Source organism: Macaca fascicularis, chromosome X (genome assembly GCF_037993035.2).
Source record: "Macaca fascicularis isolate 582-1 chromosome X, T2T-MFA8v1.1".
In the NCBI taxonomy this organism is placed as follows: domain Eukaryota; kingdom Metazoa; phylum Chordata; class Mammalia; order Primates; family Cercopithecidae; genus Macaca; species Macaca fascicularis.
This window is the reverse complement of record NC_088395.1, coordinates 101,151,008-101,173,732: the sequence shown is the minus strand read 5'-3', so window position 1 is coordinate 101,173,732 and position 22,725 is coordinate 101,151,008.

Genomic DNA, 22,725 nt, shown 5'->3' with positions numbered 1-22,725 from the left:
ATTCAGGTTTTACCAGTTTTACGTGCACTATTTTGTGTGCATATATTTAGTTCTATGCAATTTCATAACATTTGCTGATTTGTATGATCATTATCAATGTGGAGATATAGAACAGTTCTATCACAAGTATCTATTGTGCTACCAACTTAAGACCAGAGCCATCTTTCTACTTCTCCCCCATAAGCTCTGGCAATCACAAATCTGTTCTCCATCTCTTTAATTTTCTCTCTTCACAATTGTTCTGAAAATGGGATCATACTTTATGTTACCTTTCGAGATGAGCTGTTTCACACAGCATAATGCCCTTGTGATTAGTTTTGTGTCCATCACTAGTCCATTGGTAAGCAGTATTCTATGAAATGGATGGTTTAGCTCATCACATATCTTATAACAGCTGAGTCATTTCCAATTTTGAATATTATAAATAAAGCTGCTTGAGCATTAGTGTATAATTTTTTGTAAACAAAAATATAGCCATTCTCTGGGAGAAAGGTCAAAAAGTTCAATCGTTGTGCCATATGGTAATCAAATTTTTAGTTTTATAAGAAATTGTCAAACTGTTTTATAGTGTTCAATTTTACATTCCCATCAGCAATACATATAGGATGCAGTTTCTCTGCATCCTTGCCACTTGTCACATTTTTTTGTTTTAGTCATTTTAATAAGTTTTTAGTACTATTTAATTCTAGTTTTAATGTGTATTTTCCTAATGGCTAATGATGTTGAAAATCACTCCTATTTATCAGGTTTCCCTGTCTTTTTTTCAGTGAGATGTCCCATCAAACATTTTGCCCATTTTAATTGGATTTTTTTTTGCTTATGTTTACTATGTTTTTACAAAGATGCCTTTATATAGTCTAGATATAAGTTTCTTATCAGATATTTAGGTTGCAAATATTTTATCTCTTCATTGCTTGTATTTTCATCCTCCTTATGAGGACTTTCACACAGTAAATATTTTCAATTTTGATTTCCAATTTATCATTTTGTTTTTCATTTTATGGGTCATGTTTTTGGTGTCAAGTCTACGAACCACTTGCCTAGCCCTAGATCTTAACAATTTTCCTCTAAGTTTTTTTTTCTAAAAATTGCATAGTTTTATATCTTATAGTTAAGTTTACAATCCACTTTGGGTTAAGTATTATATAAGACGTGAGAGTGATGTCAAAGTTTACCTTTTTTTCTGGTTAATGTGTACCCAGTTGCTTCAATATCATTTGTTTAGAAGGGTGTCTTTTTTCCTATTTAATTGCTTTTTCATCTTCGTCAAAAATCAGTCCAGCACATTTGTGTGAATCTGTATTTGTTTTCTCTGTTTTTTTTTAATTTTATTTTCCATTGATCTATGTGTCTATTCGTCTAACAATATTACATTGTCTTCAATAGTATAGCTATATAGTGAGATTCAATATCAGTTAGAGTGATTCCTCCTACTTAATTCATATGTTTTAAGATTGTTTTTCCTCTTCTAGGGCCTATACCTTTCTCATATGGGCATCTGCTTAAAGAAGCAGTCTGGCCATGCCTTTGTAGAGCACCTGTGCTGTGCTGGGGAACTGCTTATGCACTGGTTGGCTTGACCTTTCCAAAGCCCACAGGCTGGAATGGCTAAGTTGCCCAAACAGCAAAGATAGCAGCCCTCCCTTCCCTCTGAGAGGTTCCCTTGGTTCCATGTCGCTCCTGGGTGGGCTGTCATCTTGCTTTATTTTTCTCCATTCTCTGTGGGTCAAGTTGTTTCCTTGATTAGTCCCAATGAGAGTACCTGGATGTTTCTGCTGAAGCTGCTGTATTTACTTGCCCCTTCCATTCCTCTCTGTGAAAGCCACATATCTAAGCTGCTTCTAGTTTTGGTGGGGTCTTAGGGGAATTATACTAAGTGGAAAAAATGCAAATCTGCAAATATTTCATACCATAGGATTCTGTGTATACAGCATTCTTAAAAAGACAAAATAATATTAATGAAGAACAGATTCGTGGTTTCCAGGGTTTGCGAAGGTCTAGGGAGAAGGATGTGAATGTGGTTATGAGAACACAACATGAGAGATTCTTGCGGTGATAAAATTATCCTATATCCTGACTGTGGCAGTGGTCACATGAATCTACATGTGACATGTGATAAAATTTCACAGTATGAAATAAACACACAGACACTCAATGACTGTGTGCAACACTGGTGAAACATGAATAGATAGAGTGTATCAATTTCTATTTTTTGTCATGACAACATAAAATAGTTATGCAAAATGTTACCATTGGGGGAAACTAGGTAAAACATATATAGGATTTCTCTGATTATTTATTGTCTCTACATGTAATTCAATAACTACCTCAAAGTAGAATGTTAATAAAAGGAATGAAGATATTATTTTTTAGCTGATATGGAGTGAATTACAGGATATAATGTAAATGCTAAAAAAGTGAGAAAACAAGATGCTAATTAAAATATTGATTATACATTTGGTGAATAGGTACAGAGTGATGGAGTAAAATTGAAGCAAGACTACTACTTTTCACTTAATATTGAGTTTTGAACTTGTAAATACTTTAAATACTCAAAAAAAAATTAAATTAAACACAAAAAGATTAAAGAAATACTCTGAAGATGTGGATGAACCCACATTAAAATAAGAATACATACTCTGATTCTACACACTTAGTGAAATACATTCTAATAAGAAATGTTAGTACAACAAAATCTCAACTTTTACTTTTGATTTTGGTAGAAGTACTTGTGTGGTAACTTTGAAGTTATTTTATGTTTACTCAAAGATAGAGGAAAGTCATGAAATATTGATATTGTTGGAAACTCGAGTTCTCAGTAGGAAAGAAAAAAGATAAAAATACAAAATAAAATAAAGCATCCTGTGGTACTGAATTTGAATTGGAGGTTACAGTATGAACTCATGATTTCACTAAAAATATATTTTCTGACTCTGACTACTAAAATGTGCTCAGAAAATATAGTGCTATTTCCTGTGATTGCCATAACAAATTATCACAAATTCAGTGACTTAAAACAATCAAAATTGACTTGCAGTTCTGAAGGCTAGGATCCAAAGTAAGTACTGCTGGGCCAAAATCAAGATGTCAGCAGGGGTCTACTACTTCCCAATGTATCTAGGGGAATAATCTATTCCTTTTGAAAAGTCTCTTATTTTTAAATTTGATCTTATTTTCACATATTCTGTTTCTCGGAGCATATTAATCATACATGTTTTATATTACTTGTTCAGTAACTCCAGTTATAAAGGATTATGATGTCTGTGTTGTCTTTTGTGTTTAGTGTTTGTAATTCATCGTAACTTTTTTGTTAATTTTGTCATTTTTGAATGTAAGATAACATGGTATTTGTTTTTGGAAAATCATTACAACAGTCTTCCTTTTCTTCAAAGAGGGTTTGTGCTTACTTCTTTCAGGAAATACTTTTAAAATTATTCCTGCATTAAGCTGAAAGTCATGTATCTTTACTTACATAAGTCAGAATTACTGTGAAAGTCATATATCTTTATTTACATAAATCAAAACTTACAGATGGCTTATTGTGCTTATTATTTAATAAACACATAAGATATTACTAATGTGTTCCCATTTAGGGGGTTAAACGTATTGGTAAACACATTTTATTTCAATATTTTTCTTTCAGATCAGCTCAGTTATGTGAAAAAAAATCATTAGGTGAAGCTCCACATATACCTTGACAATTCTGTCCTAACCACAGATATCTTGTCATTGCAATGTTCTATCTCTAAACTTTCACCCCTACAATATTTACGATAAAATCATCTGACAAATTTCAGAGTAGTGATATCATTTCTGTTTAACATAACTTAATTTCATTTAGAAACTTTCTGTGTTTTAACTCATTAGAGTATTTAGTTAGCCATTAATCCATTTTGTACAGGCATTTGTATTGTGTTCATGTTTAGTAATAGCTTCATACTAGCTTAACCATGTTATTTAAATTTTAATTTAACTGCACAATAAAGCTAATATTGGTATATATTTACAAATAAGAAACAACTTTTATTCTCTCTTGTTAGTTTTTTAATAAGATGTGTTTTACTTTGAGTGGCCCACGTATCTAATAGGAATCATTAGACATTTCTGGATGATTTTGTATTTGGTTTTGTTTTTCAAAAATAATTCTAGTGTATATAAGTAGGATTTATCTGATGTTCTACTTATTCATATCATGTTTTTCTTAATTGTACGGCATTGACTTTTTATAGTTTAAATACAAATACTTTAACATATAGGACTAATTAATCATGTTCATAATAATATTAATCATCATAATAATCGTCATAATTAGTAATTTCCTTAAGAAAAAATACTTATTCTATATATCCTTTTCAGTTTCTCATCCTTTAAGTCAAATATTAGGTTATAAAATATTCTCAAAAAATCATATTTGCTAGTACTGGAGAATGAGAATGACAGTGCTATGTGAGTATGTTTATAATGCAGATAAAAAATGAACTAAGGCCGAGTGTGGTGGCTCACGCCTGTAATCCCAGCACTTTGAGAGGCCAAGGCTGGTGGATCACGCGAGGTCAGGATTTCGAGACCAGCTTGGTCCAACAATGTGAAACCCCGTCTCTACAAAAATATAAAAATTAGCCCGGTATGGGGTCACATGCCTGCAGTCCTAGCTACTCAGGAGACTGAGGTAGGAGAATCGCTTGAACCAGGGAGGCAGAGGTTGCAGTGAACCGAGATCGTGCCACTGCACTCCAGCCTGGGTGACAGATGGAGACTCCATCTCCAAAAATAAATGAACTAAGATGACAATATTTTCTGTACAATGACATTTTCCTCAATAAAATGAATAGAAAAGAAAAAAACAAATAGATTAAAATTGTGAACACTAGGTTAAAGGAGAACTTAAATATTTAATAATCACCAGTAAAAGCTGATATTCAATAGATCTAGAAATTACACTGAGAAGCTGTATGCAAAACTTTAAGCCATTTTTGTAATAGTTCCTTATCACATGATGCCAGCTCATTTGTCATTGAAAAGATATTCAAAATTATCCACATTACACAAAGGAAAGAAATAATTTATTCGTGAATAAAAACGTACTCATTTCTTGTGTTGTCCTAATTGATACTTTCTCCTATCAGCAATAGCAAGCATGTATAGGTTTTACTTCGCTCATCACTCAAAATGAATGCAATCCAAAGCAGTTACTTTGCCAGTGAGAATTAACCTTCAGAGACCTCTTCAAGAGTAGAAATGTTTTAGGACAGCTATAGCTTTACCATTGACCTTTTTCTTTTTCTTTTTCCCTTTAGTTTTTAATTATCTGTCATTTGTCACCTGTGAATTTGACCTAGGAAAGAAGATAGGTAGCTAACATACTCAGAGAAATGCAATATTATTCCCACTTAAAGATATTCTGATAACAGCATCACAAAAATATTCCTGAAGGCTACATAAATTCAGCATCTATGAATAACGAAATAATCTTTCATTTTTCATATTGGTTTTGTTTCAATTTATGACAAAGGACTAACAACAGCAGCTGCAAAACAGTGGTCACACATAATGTGATCTGTAAACAAATGTTTATTCACGAAGTACCCATTTCTCTTCCAGTGCTCTCCAGCTGACTTGTTGCTCAGCATGTAATGTAATAATCACCACATGGTACACAAACAGGCATGCAGCAACCAGCAATAAGGCATCTGCTATGCATTCAAAAACAAATATCAAATGTAATTCTCCAGAAATTTCTTATGGATTTTATGTAGACTAGAGACTATTTGTATCTTTTGGGAGACATCTTTCTTAGAAAAAGGTATATACATTTTTATTATTTTGGTGCATGAACTTTTTCAAAGATGCTTGCAAACACACACATGCACAAATAAATTCTCATCTTTCACCAAATTTGAAAGGCTCATTGTCCTGTATATAAGGAGGCTTTGCTATTTTGACTGGCTCTCACAGTATAAACTCATCATATACATATGAGCGTGTATTTTTCTTTACATAGCTAACAGAAATAAAAGTTTTATGAAACTTGCAAGTGTTATCTGATATTTTTATCCTTTTTCTTTTCTTTTCAATTTCATTAAAAAACCCACTGCTTGTGACTCACTAAATTGGTCTAATTAAACATTGTCATGACCGTTTATTTCAAAATTACTCCTACAGCATGTACAACATATGCATGTATTGAAACATCACACTGTTCCCCATAAATATGTATAATTATTATGTGACAGTTATAAACAAAACAAAAAGGCTTTCTATAAATGTTATATCACAATATTGAGTGTCAATATTTGTATTTACTTCCAACTAAATGGAATCATTATTGTATTACTTCGGAATTGTTAATAGAGACTTTACTAAATTTGAAAAATGTGTACTTGTATTAATACTCTTAATTTTTGTAAATTCTATGGAAACTTTGATGTATACAGTACTATTTTAGTTCCTGAATATCATTGTGTATACTTAAAATCATTAAAATGTGGACAAATTTATTAGGAAATTATTCTTATCAATAACTCTAATCACTAAAAATTACTTAATCATTGATATTGGAAAATCATAAAGTTTATTTCTGTGTGAAGTTTATTTCTGTAGAGCACCACCTGTATGCTTCTGCGTGGTTATTTTCCCCAAACTATGTAAGAGATAGAATGATATTAGTACACCTGATTTATTGCAGCTCCATTTTCTTTCTATCTTTACATTCACCAGGTCAGATCTAAGGGGCTAATTGAGAAAACATTTTCTTCCAGTAAAGTGTAATTTGGAAGAGATTCCCAGAGAGAACAAATCTAATCTGAATGTCCATAGACAGAAAGATCATCAAAGAGAGACAAAGATACAGTAATTGTTGTGTCCAAGAGTTCTGTCTGTAACTTCAAAAGCAAAACATTTAGTGAATCTAACACAGAAGAATGAAATTAGGATCTCTCAATTTCCTCGACCCTCTGTATTAATAATGTTTATTGTTTATTTAGGATTTTTTACCATTATAAATGTTATTGTGCTGTGTTACATTTATTGTATCATCATCATTTAGGACTTTTTTTTTTTCTTTTTTTAACTTAAGTAACTGTTATAAAGAGTGACATGCTTCAAGTTCTGCATGAATTACTAAAATATTTTCCCAAAAAGTAATACTGGTATGCAGTTCCACATTAGTGCATAACCATATCTAATATACCACTTCATTGCCAAAATACATATTATCTTGTAATTTAAATAAAAAATATTTGCCCATATGGCTTACAGAAACAATACAAAAGGGATCATAATAAAAAGCAATAATCCTGCCTCACTCTTCTCCACGAGTCCTACTTCTGAGCAAAAAAAGAAAAAAAGCCATCTTTAATCGTTTCAGGTTTTAACTTTTCTGATATGATATGCTATAAACTCAAATTATATTAATATATTAAATATGTTAAAATATTAGCATATTTTTGAGTTTATAACATATTGGAAATGTTTATCATTTTAAACATGATCCATTTAAATCCCATTATCATGGATGAAGATTTAGTTCATATACATATCTCCACATTTCCTCACATTCTCGCTGTCCAAGAAAACGAAATCATTAATATTATTTAACTTATCTATAGCAATTATGACTTATATAACTTAATTATACCTCTATTTCTAGACTCTGCACTTTGTAAAAAAGTTTTTAGCAACCCTACTCTTTTCCTTTTCTTTCTACCTGCCAGTTTCTTATCTATTTCAATTTTGTAAATTGCTAATAATAGCAAAAAAAGGATACTGTATAACATTTTTTTCCTGTTGTGCTGAAATTATGACTATGGGTAAAATTGAGTACAAAATGCGTTAAATGTCTCACATTCTAAGTTCAAAATTATGCTACAATGGTATCATATTAGCTGAAAATGCAGTTTAAGACCAGTTTCTTCCCATGGGGCTTACTGGGAGTTCCATAACTAGCCTACATTCTCCCATTACCTTTTCCCACCTCATGCCCTGAAATCATGAGGGAAAAGAATGGATGCATTACAGTCTTTGAAAGCTGGTGAGGGTGACAATTCAAGGGAACCATTCATAAAGATTAGAAATGCCTGCAGGAAATGTCCATTAGCATTCTGTTACCCATCTGGAAGTCTGTTGTATTCCTGATGGTGCTATGTGGTCTCCCTTCTAACCTCACTATTAATTGTCAGGTAAGAGGTATTTGGCAATCTAGAATTTGAAGATAGAAGGGTGAGAACATTGTGAGAGAAAAAAATGTGTTTTATAATGCACAAATCACTTCCTTGCCATTATAAGTCACTTGAAGTTCAGACCAGACGACGTTGTCTTAGGTTGGGTGGTAGTGTCAGAGGCATGTGAACCAGAGAAACTCCATCTTGAATAGGGGCTGGAAAAAATGAGGCTGAGACCAGCTGCGGTGCACTCCCAGATGATTAAGGCATTCTAAATCACAGGGTGAGATAGCAAGTTGGCACAAGATACAGGTCATAAAGATCTTGTTGATAAAACAGGTTGCAGTAAAGAAGCCGGCTAAAACTCACTAAAACCAAGATAGCCATGAGAGTGACCTCTGGTCTACCTCACTGTTACACTCCCACCAGTGCCATGGCAGTTTGCAAATGCCATGACAACATCAGGAAATTACTGTATATGGTCTAAAAGTGGGAGGCAGGAATAATCCACCATTTGTTTATCTTATCATCGAGAGACAACCATCTAGATGAGCACCCAGCAGCCCTCAGGGCTGCTCTATCTATGGAGTAGCCATTCTTTTATTCCTTTACTTTACTAAGAAGCTTGCTTTCACTTTACTCCATGGGCTCACCCTGAATTATTTATTGCTTAAGATCCAAGAACCCTCTCTTGGAATCTGGATCGGGAACCCTTTATTGTAACAGTAGGATAAGTACTTTGAAGCAAGTTTGATATTATAGCTTTAAAATAAGCAAAACTGAAATGTTAATACCAACAAGAGAATATTTAAGCAGCTTAAAGTAAAAGAAAATTATAGAATCTACCCAAGACGTTATTAGGATATATGATGCACAGCAGGATAGTGAGGTTTGATAGTGAGGTACATTTGAAAGACAATGCAGGAACAGTCATCAGGGAAAAATATAAAACCTCATTTTGTGTTTATGTGTTAACAAGTTGAGCAAGTTGAGACTCCTCAAAAACCTGGTTACATTTGTGTTACAGTCTATAACCATACATTTTGTGTGCTTTGTCTACAGGTTGAACCCTCAAAATTGGAAATTGGCAATTCATATAATCATAGCAAATTCTGCTTCGTGGCCATATAGTCTGTTCCATTTCATTTTCTCTTTTGCACACTTTTATCTTTGCAGGAATATCTTTGCAGAACTAGTATTTCTAGTTTTTTATATATTTTTAGATTTTATCTTATTAGAAAATTCTTCTAATGTGTCAAGCGTATTATCTTTTCTATGAGATCTCCTTTTATCATGGATAACTTCCTTCTGGAACTCCTTGTCTGCCTCCTCCATATTGAACTAGTTAGTCTCTGAGCATGCAGTGCTCTCCTGGATTAGATCTATTCGTTTCTGAATTCTATATGTTCTCCTAACTGGGTTTACTTCCTGGTGCTGCAAAAATATCAAGTCTCTTTTCAATAAGGAGCTTATAAAAGGCAAGCGTTCTGAGTTCTGATATGGCTTTTATTTGATTTTATTTAGTATAATATTGTAAGATAAAAATCATTTTTCCTCAGATCTTTGAAGAAACTTTTCTACTTTCTTCTAGAGTCCAGAATTGTTTATGAGAAGTCAAAAAACAGGACAGAAAACAGATGTATCTTTTTTTTCTCTGTTTCTCTTTCTCTCTTTCCTCTGAAATTTCACAATTATATGTCTAGCTATGCATATTGTTTTCCATTAGTGCACTCTTTTAATTTTCAGAATTATATTTTATTTCATTGGTGGAAAGTTCCTTGTATTCTTAGTTTCATTATTTCCTCTACTTTATTTTTAATATTTTAATTTTCTGTGAGTTTTACAGGTAAAATATTATGGAGAAGTAAGTGAAGGGCAATGAGAAGATAAATATTAAAAAGTTGAATTGCTAGAGAAAAGGAATATATATATTTTAGCTTATTTACTAAAAAGGCGTACCTCCATGGAATAAAACCAAACAACAGCTTGATCCCTCTCACATTATTCCTTTCAAACACAATGAGTCCAATCTCTCTTTTTTGCTTCTTGACAACCTGGAAAGGTAGGTCACATAGATTTTTAGGTCACTTTCAAATCTTAACAGTGTAATTTTCAAGTTTAAAAAAATATAGTAGAATATAAGATCAAATCTTTTATCTTTTACATAATTAATAGTCTAATTCCATGAGTCCCTCTGACTTAATGCTCAGAGTTTAGCATGTAGGACAGAAGAGGCATTTTTCTGTTCTTTCATTCATTTACTACTTTTTCTCACTAATTCTGCTTTGATATTGGGGAGAGTTAATGGGTAAAAGAGCAAGAGCTTTTTGATTTATCTAGTATAACTTGAATTTTTTTCTTACCTTCCATTGCTAATGGTTCCCAAATGTTTACTCTCTTTTTTCTTGAGGTTATTTTTTCAGGTTTTATAGAGATATATTTGACAAAAGACTTCATATTTTACCATTCCTTGGTACAGAATATTATTTGACTAAACGTTTGACTTAATATTTGATGGGTTGTATTACCTGGTATGAATCCCTTACCTGCACCTGCCACGTGCAGGAATGCCACCAAGTCCCATAAACATATGTCAAAGAAACATTTCTCATACCTGAAAATACCTCATACCTTCTGGGAACTATGATACCTATCAATTATCTTTTCTTTTGTGGTAAAATGACATGTTAGATCTCAACATTCTACAATAGTTTGGTGAGTTTTTTTAACATTTTATTTTGCAAAGATTAACACTTCTTATAAATATTTAATAGTCATTGGCCAATGTATAATGAGAATTAAGAAGCTTCAATCTCATACTTAATATTTAGATGCTGCTACTTCTGCTGAAATAGTTAAAGTCTTACACACACAAACACACACAGCTTAACTATGAAACTGGAGAATGTAAAATCTATCAACACTATAAAAAAGATAAGTGCATTTAAATTAATGAGTCTAATTAGAAGAGGTAATAGAACAATGCAGTGATATAAAACAGGAATGAGTAAGCTATAGCCTGAGTGTCAAATAGTTCATTTTCTGTTTTTGTATCTAAAGTTTTGTTGAAACACAACAACATTTATGTATTTGCTCATTGCCTTTGGTTTCTTTTGTGCTACAGAATCAGATTTAAGTGGCTATGACAGAGACCTCACAGGCTACAAAACCCAATATATTTACTATCTGACCCTTTCCAGAAAAAGTTTCATACCCCTGATCTAGAAGAATAGGCAAATGTTTCACTTCCTAAGATATATGCATTGCTGGATGAAAATATTCAGGCATAGCAGAATGCATTGTAAGTTCAGTAGTGGTAGCAATCCTGTGTCTGACAGCAGGAATAGACTGTAGTATTATCAGAAATAATTTTATTTTCTCCACATCCTCATCACCTGCATTTGTTATTGCCTGTCTTTTGGAAATATAAGCCATTTTAACTTGGATTAGATGATATTTCATTACAGTTTTGATTTGCATTTCTTTCATGATAAATGATGTTGACCACCTTTTCATATGCTTTGTTTGCCATTTGTATGTCTTCATTTGAGAAACGTTTATTCAAATATTTAGTCCATGTTTAGATCAAATTATTATATATTTTTCCTGTAGAGTTTGAGCTCTCTATATATTCTGGTTATTAATCCCTTGTCAGATGGGTAGTTTGCAAACATAATCTCTCAGTCTGTGGGTTGTGTCTTTGTTGAGTGTTTTCTTTGCAGTGCAGAAGCTTTTTAAGTTGATGCAATCCCATTTCTCCATTTTTGCTTTGGTTGCCTGTGCTTGTGAGTTATTGCTCAAGAAATTTTTGCCCAGGCCAATGTTCTGGAGAGTTTCCCCAATGTTTTCTTTTAGTAACTTCATAGTTTTAGGTCTTAGATTTAAATGTTTAATCTACCATTATTTGATTTTTGTATAGGACAAGAGATAAGGAGTCTAGTTTCTCTTGGATGTGATATTCAGTTTTCCCAGCACCATTTATTGAAGAGACTATCCCTAATGTATATTCATGGGATTTTTTAAGAATGAGTTCACTGAAGACATATGGATTTGTCTCTTAAGACTCTATACTGTTCCACTGAACTATGCTTTTTTTTTTTTTTTTTTTTTTTTTTTTTTTTTTTTTTTTTTTGCAGTAGCACATCATTTTAATTACTATAGCTCCGTAGTATAATTTAAGGGCAGGTAATGTGTTTCCTCCAGTTTTGTTCTTCTAACTTAGAATATCTTCGTTCACTCTGGGTCTTTTGTTGTTCTATGTAAATTTTAGAATTTTTAAAATTTCTATGAAGAGTGTCATTGGTATTTTGATAGGGATTACATTGAATCTGTAAATATCTTTGGGTAGTATGAACATTTTAACAATATTGATTCCTCTTATCCATGAACATGGAATATCTTTCTATTTTTTGTGTCTTCTCCAATTGCTTGAATTGATGTTTCATAGTTTTCACTGTAGAGATCTTTTACTTCTTTGGTTAATTCTTAGGTTTTTTTTTTTTATTTTATTTGTAGCAATTGTACATAGGATTACTTTCTTGACTTGTTTTTTAGAGTGTTTACTGTTGGCATATAGAAGTGCTACTGAGTTTTGTATGTTAATGATTTTTCCAACTTTAATTAATTTATCAGTTCTAATCTCTTTTTTTGGTGAAGTCTTTAGGCTTTTCAAAATATAAAATTATATTATCTGCAAATAAGAATAATTTAACCTATTTTCTTCCAATTTGGATATGCTTTATTTCTTCTTTTTGTCTGATTGCTCTAGCTAGGACTTACAGTACTATGTTAGTCACAGTAGTGAAAGCGGACATTCTTGTCATGTTACCAAATTTAGAGGAAACATGACAAGAAACATTTCCACATTCAGTATTATACTAGCTTTGTGACTGTCATTTATGGCTATTGTTATATTGAGGTATGTTCCTTTTATATCCAGTTTTTTTGAGGGTTTTTCTCATGAGGGAGTGTTTAATTTTATAAAATGCGTTTTTATCATCACTTGAAATGATCACATGGTTTTGCCCTTCATTCTGTTGACATGATGTATCACATTAATAGATTGGACAATGTTGAACCATTCTTTCATCCCTGGGATAAATAAAGATGAATTATCATTTTAATGTATTGTTTTATTTGGTTTGCTAGTATTTTGTTAAGGATGATTGCATCAATGCTTATCAGTGATATTGGGCTGTAGTTTTCTTTTTGTGATGTGTCTTGTCTGGTTTTGGTATCCAGCTAATCCTAGACCAATAGAAAGAGTTTGTAAGTAGTCACTCCTCCTCTATTTTATGAAATAATTTGAATAGAATTGGTATTAGTTCTTATTTTAATGCTTGGTAGAATTCAGTAGTGAAGGCATTGGGTCCCAGGCTTTTTTTTTTTGCCAGGACACTTTTTATTATGGCTTTGATATCATTATTTCTTATTCATTCGTTCAGGTTTTGGATTTCTTCTTGGTTCAATATTTGTATGTCTGAAGAAATTTATTCCTTTCCTCTAGAATTTCCAGTTTGTTGGCATGCAGTTGCTCATAGTATCCACTAATGATCCTTTTAAATTCTGTAGTATCAGCTGTAATGTCTCATTTTTCATCTCTGAATGCGTTTATTTGAATCTTCTCTCTTTTTTCTCAGTTAGAGTAAAGGTTTGTCAATTTTGTTTATCTTTTCAAAAGACCAAATTTTTGTTTCATTGATCTTTTGTATTGTTTTCTTCATTTTAAATTCATTTATTTCTGCTCTGATCTTTATTATTCCTTTTCATCTACTAATTTAGGCTTCTGCTTGCTCTTGCTTTTCTAGTTCTTCAACACAATGATTTATATTCCTTTTGGTGTATACCCAATAATGAGATTACTGGGACAAATGGTATTTCTGCCTTTAGGTGTTTGAGGAATCACCACGCTGTCTTTCAAAATAGCTGAACTAGTTTACATTCTCACCAAGAGTGTATAAGTGTTTCATTTTCTCCACAATCTCACAAGCATCTGGTATTTTTTGACTTTTTAATAATAGCCATTCTGATCGGTATTAGGTGGTATCTCGTTGTTTTGATTTGCATTTGTCCAACTATCAATGATGCTAAGCTTTTTTTCTTATATGACTGCAGTCCACACGTATGTCTTCTTTTGAAAAGTGTGTTCATGTCCTTTGCCCAATTTTTAAGGGGTTTTTTTTTTTCTTGTAAATTTGATTAAGTTCTTTATAGGTGCTATATATTAGACCTTTATTTCTAATAATATTTGTTTTCTATGTCTAGGTGGTCCAGTGTCAGGTGCATATATATTTAAAATTGATATAACCTCTTGCAGAATTGACCTAATAAAGGGGTCAATTCTTACAGTTTTTGTGTGAAATCTAATTTGTCTGATATAAATATAGCTACTACTGCTCTTTTTTTTTTTTTTTAGCATTGATTATCTTTTTCCATTCATTTATTTTCAGTCTATGTATGTCTTCATAGTGAAATGTGTTTTTTGTAGGCTACAGATTATTGGGAATTGTTTTTTCTTTAATCTATTCAGCTACTCAGTGTCTTATGATTGGAGTTTTTAGTCATTTATATTTAATGGTATTATAGATAAGAAAAGACTTACTTTTTTCATTTCCTTAATTATTTTTTGGTTGTTTGTTGTCTTCTCTTTCTTTTTCTTTTCTTTTTTTTTTTTTTTTAGATGGAGTTTCACGCTTGTCACCCAGGCTAGAGTGTAGTGGTGCAATCTCAGCTCACTGCAACCTCCACTTCCCAAGTTCAAGCAATTCTTCTGCCTCAGTCTTCTGAATAGCTGGGATTATAGACATGTGCCACCAAGCCAAGTTAATTTTGTATTTTTAATAGAGACAGGGTTTCACCACGTTGGCCAGGCTGGCCTTGAACTCCTGACCTCAGGTGATCCACCTGCTGTGGCTTCCCAAAGTGCTGGAATTACAAGCGTGAGCCACCATGCCCTGCTTGTTGTCTTCAATTTCTTCTTTTCTTCCTTTTTATCCTCCATTTAGTGATGGTCATTTTTTCTGGTGGTATGATTCAATTTTTTGCTTTACAATCATTGTATATCTGTTGTATAATTTTTTTGATTTGAGGTTACCATGAGACTTACAAATAGTATCTTAGAACCCATAATTTTAAGCTAATAACAATACTGTTTTCATGAACAAACAAGCAGAAAGAAAACTAAGAAAAGATTATGCCTTACTTTTCTTCCTCTACTTTTTACATTTTTATTTCTGTTTGTAACTTATCGTAGTGTATATGTCTTGAATATCTGTTGTAGTTATTACTTTTGATTAGATCATTATTTAATATTTCTCATTTATATGAGTAATTTACACACCACAATTACAGTGTTGTTATAGTCTTCATTTTTCTGTGTACATACTATTACCAGTGAGTTTTGTACATTCAGATACTATCTTTTTTATCATTAACATCCTTTTCTTCTATTGAAGTATTCCCTTTAGAATTTCTTGTAGAATAGATCTGATGTTGATGAAATTCCTCAGGATGTTTTTTTTTTTTTTTTGACTGTATGTCTGAAGTCTTTAGTTCTCCTCCATGCCTGAAGGATATTTTCACTGGATATACTATTTTAGGGTAAATGTTTCTTTTTTTTTCCTCGTAGTATTTTAAATATGTCATGACACACTCTCCTGGCCTGTAAGGTTTCCACTGAAATGTCTGCTGCGTGATGCATTAGAGCTCCATTGTATGTTACTTGTTTCTTTTATGTTGCTGTCTTTATTATTCTTTCTTTATCCTTTTCATTTAGAAGTTTGGTTATTAAGTGCCTTGAGGTAGTCTTCTGTGGGTTAAATCTACTTGGTGTTCTATAACTTTCTTGAACTCGTATATTGATACCTTTCTCTATGATTGGAATGTTTTATTTTATTATCCATCTGAATAAATTTTCCACTTATTTCTCTTTCCCAATCTCCTCTTTAAGACCAAAAACTCTTAAATTTGGTCTACTGAGTCTGTTTTTTAGAATTTGTAGACATGCTCTACTTTTTAAATTTGTTTTGCTTTTGTCTTTTCTGTGTATTTTCAAATAGCTTGTCTTCAAGCTCACTAGTTCTGCTTGAGCAATTCTGCTATTATAGGACTCTGATGCATTCTTCAGTATGCCAGTTGCATTTTACAACTCCAATAATGCTGCTTGATTTTTAAAATTTATATCAATGTATTTGTTAAATTCATCTGATAGAATTTCGAATTTCTTCTTTGTGTTATCTTGAATTTCTTGGAGTTTCCTCAAGACAGTTATTTGAATTCTCTGTCTGAAAGGCCACATATTTCTAGTTCTCTAGGACTGGTCAATTGTGCTTAGTTTATGTGGGGAGGTCATATTTTCCTGGATGGTCCTTATGTTTCTGGATGTTCATCTGTGCCTGAGCATTGAAAAGTTACATATTTATTATAGTCTTTTCAGCCTGTGCTTCTTTGTGATCATCTTTCTTTTCAAAGCTTTGTAGGTATTCAAAAGGACTTCAGTGTTGTGTTCTAAGTCGTACCTGCATTAGCGGGCACCCCAAGCGCACTAGCGCTGTGGTACTTGTAGACTCCTAAAGGTATTGCCTTGTATGGTCTTATAAAAGATCCAGAAGAGTTGTGTGGATTACCAGGCAGAGACTATTTTTCTCTTTCCTTACTTTCTAACAAGCAAATAGAATCTATCTCTCTGTACTAAGCTGACTGGAGTTGCAGACGGGCTGACACAAGAACCCCTGTGGCCACCACTACTGAGACTGCACTAGGTCAGACCTGAAGTCAGCACAGCACTGACTCTCATCCAAGGCCTGCTTTAACCACTCCCTGGCTACTGCTTATTTTCACTCAGGGCCTGGAGCACTACAATTAGCAGGTGTGAAGCCAACCAGGCTCATGTCTTTCCCTTTAGGGCAGTGAACTTCCCCAAGCCCCTGGCAAGTCCAGTGGTGCCACTGGGAGCCAGAGGGTGAAGTCAAATTCTCATAATTTTATCTGGTATTCCATTGTACTGCAGCTGAGTCGGCACTCAAACCACAAGATGCAGTCATTCTCACTTATTTCTCCCCTTTGCATAGACAGAGGAGCCTCACCTCCTGGCCACCTCCACCACCAGCCCATGCCAGAGTTCCCTTAAGGTCCAAGTAGGTTTCAGTCTGCTTGTGATGATTGTTGCCTTTCCTGGGACATACACTTCAGGGCAGTGGGTTCCCCTCTGGCCCATGGCACTTCCAGAAATGCCATTCAAGAGCCAAATTTCTGGAATTTGGCAATCCCAGGAGCCAACTTGGTGCTCTACTTACCTCTGGCAGAGCTGATACCTAAAGGCAGCAAGTATCCAAGTCTCACCCAAGGCCCATGGTGTGCTACCTGGATATCACTGCCGGTTATTCAGGGCTCAAGTGCTCTTCAGTTAGCAGGTGATGGATCCTGCTGGGATTGAGTCTTTTTCTTCAAGCCAGTGATTTTCCTTCTGTCCCAGGTGTGTCTAGAGATGTTATCTTGGACCTACCTCCTGGAAAGTGGGCCTCATGCCTTTGACTAGTGCCCTGTGCTACTCTGGCTAAGCTGGTATACAAGATGCAAGATAGAGTCTTTTAAAATTTTCCTCTCCTCTCCACAAGTGGAAGAGAGGGGTCACTTTTGTGGCTGAGAGATGTGCAGCCTGGGTTTGAGGGAGGGATTGTGCAAACGCTCCCTTAGCTGCCCACCTGGTGTTTCAGCAGGTCACATGCCTCCCAAGTTCACTGGCTCTAAGCCCATTTCAGCAATAGAATTTGCCTAAGTTTTTCAGTCCTTCTGGCCTGGATTGCATTTCAAGTTTCTTGGGCACCAGTACGCTTTAGCCCACAGTGGCTAAGCTTGCTAGAAATCTGCTTCTGCCTGCTTAAATGGGTGATTTGTCTCTGGCTAGGGCTGTTTTAAATACTCTCTCCATGGGGGAGCATCAGCTGAGTTTAGCCTGGTTTTGCTTTTTTCTGTGACAGAGCAGTATTGAGTTCAATGCAATGTCTCACAACTGTTGCACTCTCCTTCTTCCAATATCACAGATTTTCTATCTCTGCCACACAGTTGCTGCTGGGCATTGGGGAGGTGTAGTGTCAGCAATTCATGACTGTCTTTTTTAACCTTTTCAGTGCCTCTTTCAGTAATATGAAGTTAAACCAACATACTGTGATTATTCATCTGATTCTTTGTTCTTACGAAGATGCTTGCTTTGTTCAGATATTTGTTAAATTGTTTTTCTTGGTGAAGAACTTTTGGGGGGGCCATCTATTCACCCGTCTTTCTCTGCCTTTCTCCAGCCAATACCTTTTCAAAGAAATTTCTTTGACATACCACATACCACATATTGGATAGATACTGTACCTGTAGGTTTTTATAGTATCTTACAGTTACCTATATTATGGCACTTATCAAATTGCCTTGTAAACATTTTATGTCCCCCATGTAGGTTTTGGTTTCTTTCAGATATAGAAGTGAATCTTGTTTTTCATGTGTTCAATATAGTGTCTAAATATAATAGGCAATTATATGTATATAACTGAATGAATGAATGATTAAATGAACAAATCAACAGTATGCTAAAGAATTACAGATAAATGAATGTATACCCAAAGTAAGCATAGATATGTTTATGGAGAATGTAATACTGAATTAAGTCACTAGGGGAGGAGTAGAGTAGTATATGCAAAAGTACAGAGGCATGCATTAGCAAGTTGCATACAATTGTGGAAGGGATATAGGATATGTATTTTGGAATGGTGAAAAACTAAGAAAATGGTCTGCCTGGGGACAGATCATCAGGGCTTTACATAGCATGCTAAAAAGTTTGGACTTTATCTTGAAAGCTATAAAGAGACATTGAACATTTTTAAGCAAGTTGGTTACAAGAGCAGATTTCCATTCAGTGAGATTACTCTGGAGATAGATTGGAGGATGGAATGGGAAAGGAGAAAAAAATGGAGGCAGAGAAATTACTTAGAAAGCTTTTTCAGTAATCAAGGTACTAAACGATGGTGAGTTGAATAAAACCAGTAGTACTTCCAGGTGGAAATAAAATGACAAATTTAAGATATACTTATTAAGTCAAACTGACAGGAATCAAAGTATGAATTGGAGATTTTTTAAAAAAGAACCAATGAGGATGATTCTCAAGTTTCTTTATTGGATATAACATGAATATTTTCCTCATTAAATGAGATGGGAATTAGAGGCTAAGGAGTTAGTATGGGAGAATAGAATACGCTGAATCTGGATTTGGTCATGATGTTTGAGATTCTGTAAGATATTCAAGTAGATATGTGCAGGATATCATTTGAAATAGTTATTTGGGGCTTGTTAAAAATATTTACCTTTTCGTTTGTCTGCTGGTATTCCTAACTGCCAACCTATCTCCTTAACCACCTTTCAATTGCCTAATAAATTACTTTCTGTCTTGTCTGAAATGAAAACAGTGTTGTCTCAGAATTTGCTTTTATATCCTTCCAGTTTCAATCACTGGAATAGTGAAATGACCCAATTTTAACAATAATACTTTGATTCTCCCTTCTGCTTTCAGTTAAAAACGATCCCATTAGCTCCACACTTTTAATGTTTTCTGTCCTTACTACTTAGTTTCAAAATTTGAAGTCCATAGGACAGTCAAGGCACTATCTGCTACCACAGATTTGCTTTAAATGGTGAAAAAGCCAGAGATAAGCCCTTTGCCCATTAGCCATTGATTATACTGACCCTGACTACCATGCTCAATTTTCAGCACTACCCATAGAATTGTATGGATTATTTTCCCTATCCCCCAGGATATTTGGAAGGTCTTACTGTTACAAGACTCTGAAAGTTTCAAGGTCATAATTATGCCAATAAAATCTCCATAGCTTCCACTGCCTAAGTTCTTCATATAACTCTATTTTGACCTAAAAGCTTCAAGTTTATTATTTATCTGCATTATTTTAAAGTGTGTGGGGTGGAGGTTCTTATTTATGCACAGAATTCACAGAGAATGAAGACACTTTTTTTTTTTTTTTTTTTTTGAGACGGAGTTTCTCTCTTGTCACCCAGGCTGGAGTGCTGTGGCGCCATCTCAGCTCACTGGAACCTCTGACTCTGGAGTTCAAGTGGTTCTCCTGCCTCAGACTATTGAGTAGCTGGGATTACAGATGCCTGCCACCATGCCTGGCTAATATTTTGTATTTTTAGTAGAGACAGGAGTTCGCCATGTTGGGCAGGCTGGTCTGGAGCTCCTGACCTCAGGTGATCTGCCCGCCTCAGCCTCCCAAGATGCTGGGATTACAGGTGTGAGCCTATGGGTTTGCTGAAGACACTTTATTGTGAAGTTTATCTGGGTTTAAAATATTTTAGAAGAAAATAACGTTGGTCTCAATGAGGTCTTATTTCTCATTTTCCTTATTTTCCAGTCCCATCACACTCTTCTGCCTAACACAAACCTATATATGGGTTAAACATTGCATGCTTCCAGTAATGCCAATTTAAACAATTATGTCAGTGGACCATAACATATTCATGATATAACAGCATCCTGGAACTACAGAAATATCAAGGCAAAGTTGAGAAATTGCATGAAAGATTATGTGTATCATCACTCATTTAATACAGGAACAGATGGATAAAGCTATTTCTCTTATCTTCCATTTATTTATCACTGGTATTTTTGCAGCTGCCTAACTATAAACTTGCTAAGGAAGTCAGTAAAGTTGTCTTTTAAAAACTGTGTCAACAAAGTGAAAGATGTAGAAAAGTTTTACTTTCATATACTTACAGGCAATGGCAGATGCAAAATAATCCCACCTTTGACAGATGATACAAATTACAGATATCACGAACACCAAAAAATGTTCATTGTGTTCTCTGCTATAGTGTCACTTAAAGTAAAAGGAAGCAATATCAAGCAGTTTGATGCAACTGAAATCCCAACAACTATAAGTGCAAATAATATTTCTGTTAAGCTTAGTGATCAGATTTAAAAAGTGTGTGTTTCTTCTCTTCCTACCTGAAAGCAAATGTCAGTGTATTCGAAGGATATAGAATAACTTGTACGGTCTTCCTAAAATTTAAAATTAAACTATTGTTATTGTATTTCACTAATCGGCACAAATAGCTTTTCTATTTGTTTGTTTCTTAGTTGTTGTTGATATTCATTGTATAAGCGCCAATTTCTTTACTAATATATTTCTGACTGCTGGATTCAAGTCAAACTGTTGGAGGTCAACTTCTCACTTCTAACATGTGTGTTTCTGTAAACTAGAATCCCACTAACAGAAATTTATTCCATAATATGAAAATACCAATATCAAGCATGTTATTAAAAGTAAATGAAATTATATGTTTTTACATGTATTTATTTTACAAAAGCACAGCAGCAAAGATACAGGATATATATGCTCTAGGAGAATGTTCACTTTAATAAAATTGTTGAGGATTTCTTTAGAAAACTGACTTTTTAAGGTTTGTAAATGATACGCAGCACTACAAACTAAAAATGAAAGCTAAAAATGAGCCCTCTAGTACAACAAGAATATACCTCAGGTAAGCCCCACTCTGCCAGGCTGAACGCTGGAAGAACATGAAACAAACCTGAACCTGGTAATCAGTTCAGGTTTGAACCAAAGGTCCCTTAGCTGACCCATCATCCCATCAGTGAAAAATTAATGTTGGTAAATCACTGAGTTTTGAGGTTGTTATGCAGCTTTATCTCACGCAAGCACACTAATGGACCAAAGTTAAGTCATTGAATCGCAGAAATTACAGACAATAAATCTCAATCCGCTCGAGAAAAGCACAAAACATTTAAAGAAACAAAAGATACACTTACAACAATAGGCAAGCACGGGAAATTAACAGGAATTAACACACACACTTTGGGAGAAAATTTACAACGTATGGAAAATCTATATATGGAAAATGTAATTGTTAACCAAAAATCAAAGTCAATGGAAGAATTTAACAACATATTAGACACAATTTAAGTGATAATGAAGTAAGAGACTCTGTGGAAAAAAATTACCCAATATGGAATACAGAGACTAAAAGACGGACAATATGAAAGATATCATAAAAGACAATGAAGATAGAATGATAAGTCTAGTCATTTAATATGTATCTAACTAAAGGTTCAGATGTAGAGAATGAAGAGAAGAAATTGTAAGTAATTATTTGAAAAATACCAAACGTATAAAACTAAATATAAACCCAAGAAGGAACAATATATACCAAGCAGTATATAATTGTTTTTCAAAATCCACTTTGACACGTTGTAGTAAATTTGAGGAAAGACACATAAAAAGTTCTATTTGCAGTTATATAAAGAGAGGTCACATGCAAAGAACTCGCAATCAGAATATTAGAACTTATTTCAGAATAAAATTGGATTCATCTGCTTTTATTAGGGCTTATTGTTTGAGAAATTAAGTCTCCTCTCTCAAAGAATAAAGGCTTTTGCCTTTTTAAAAATATCTTTGAGTTATCAATTTGGCTAAATTAGTGACTTATTTTACAGTGACCTGTGATCCTATTTAGTGATATTAAGTGTTTTAAACTTTTTACATTTGACAAACTT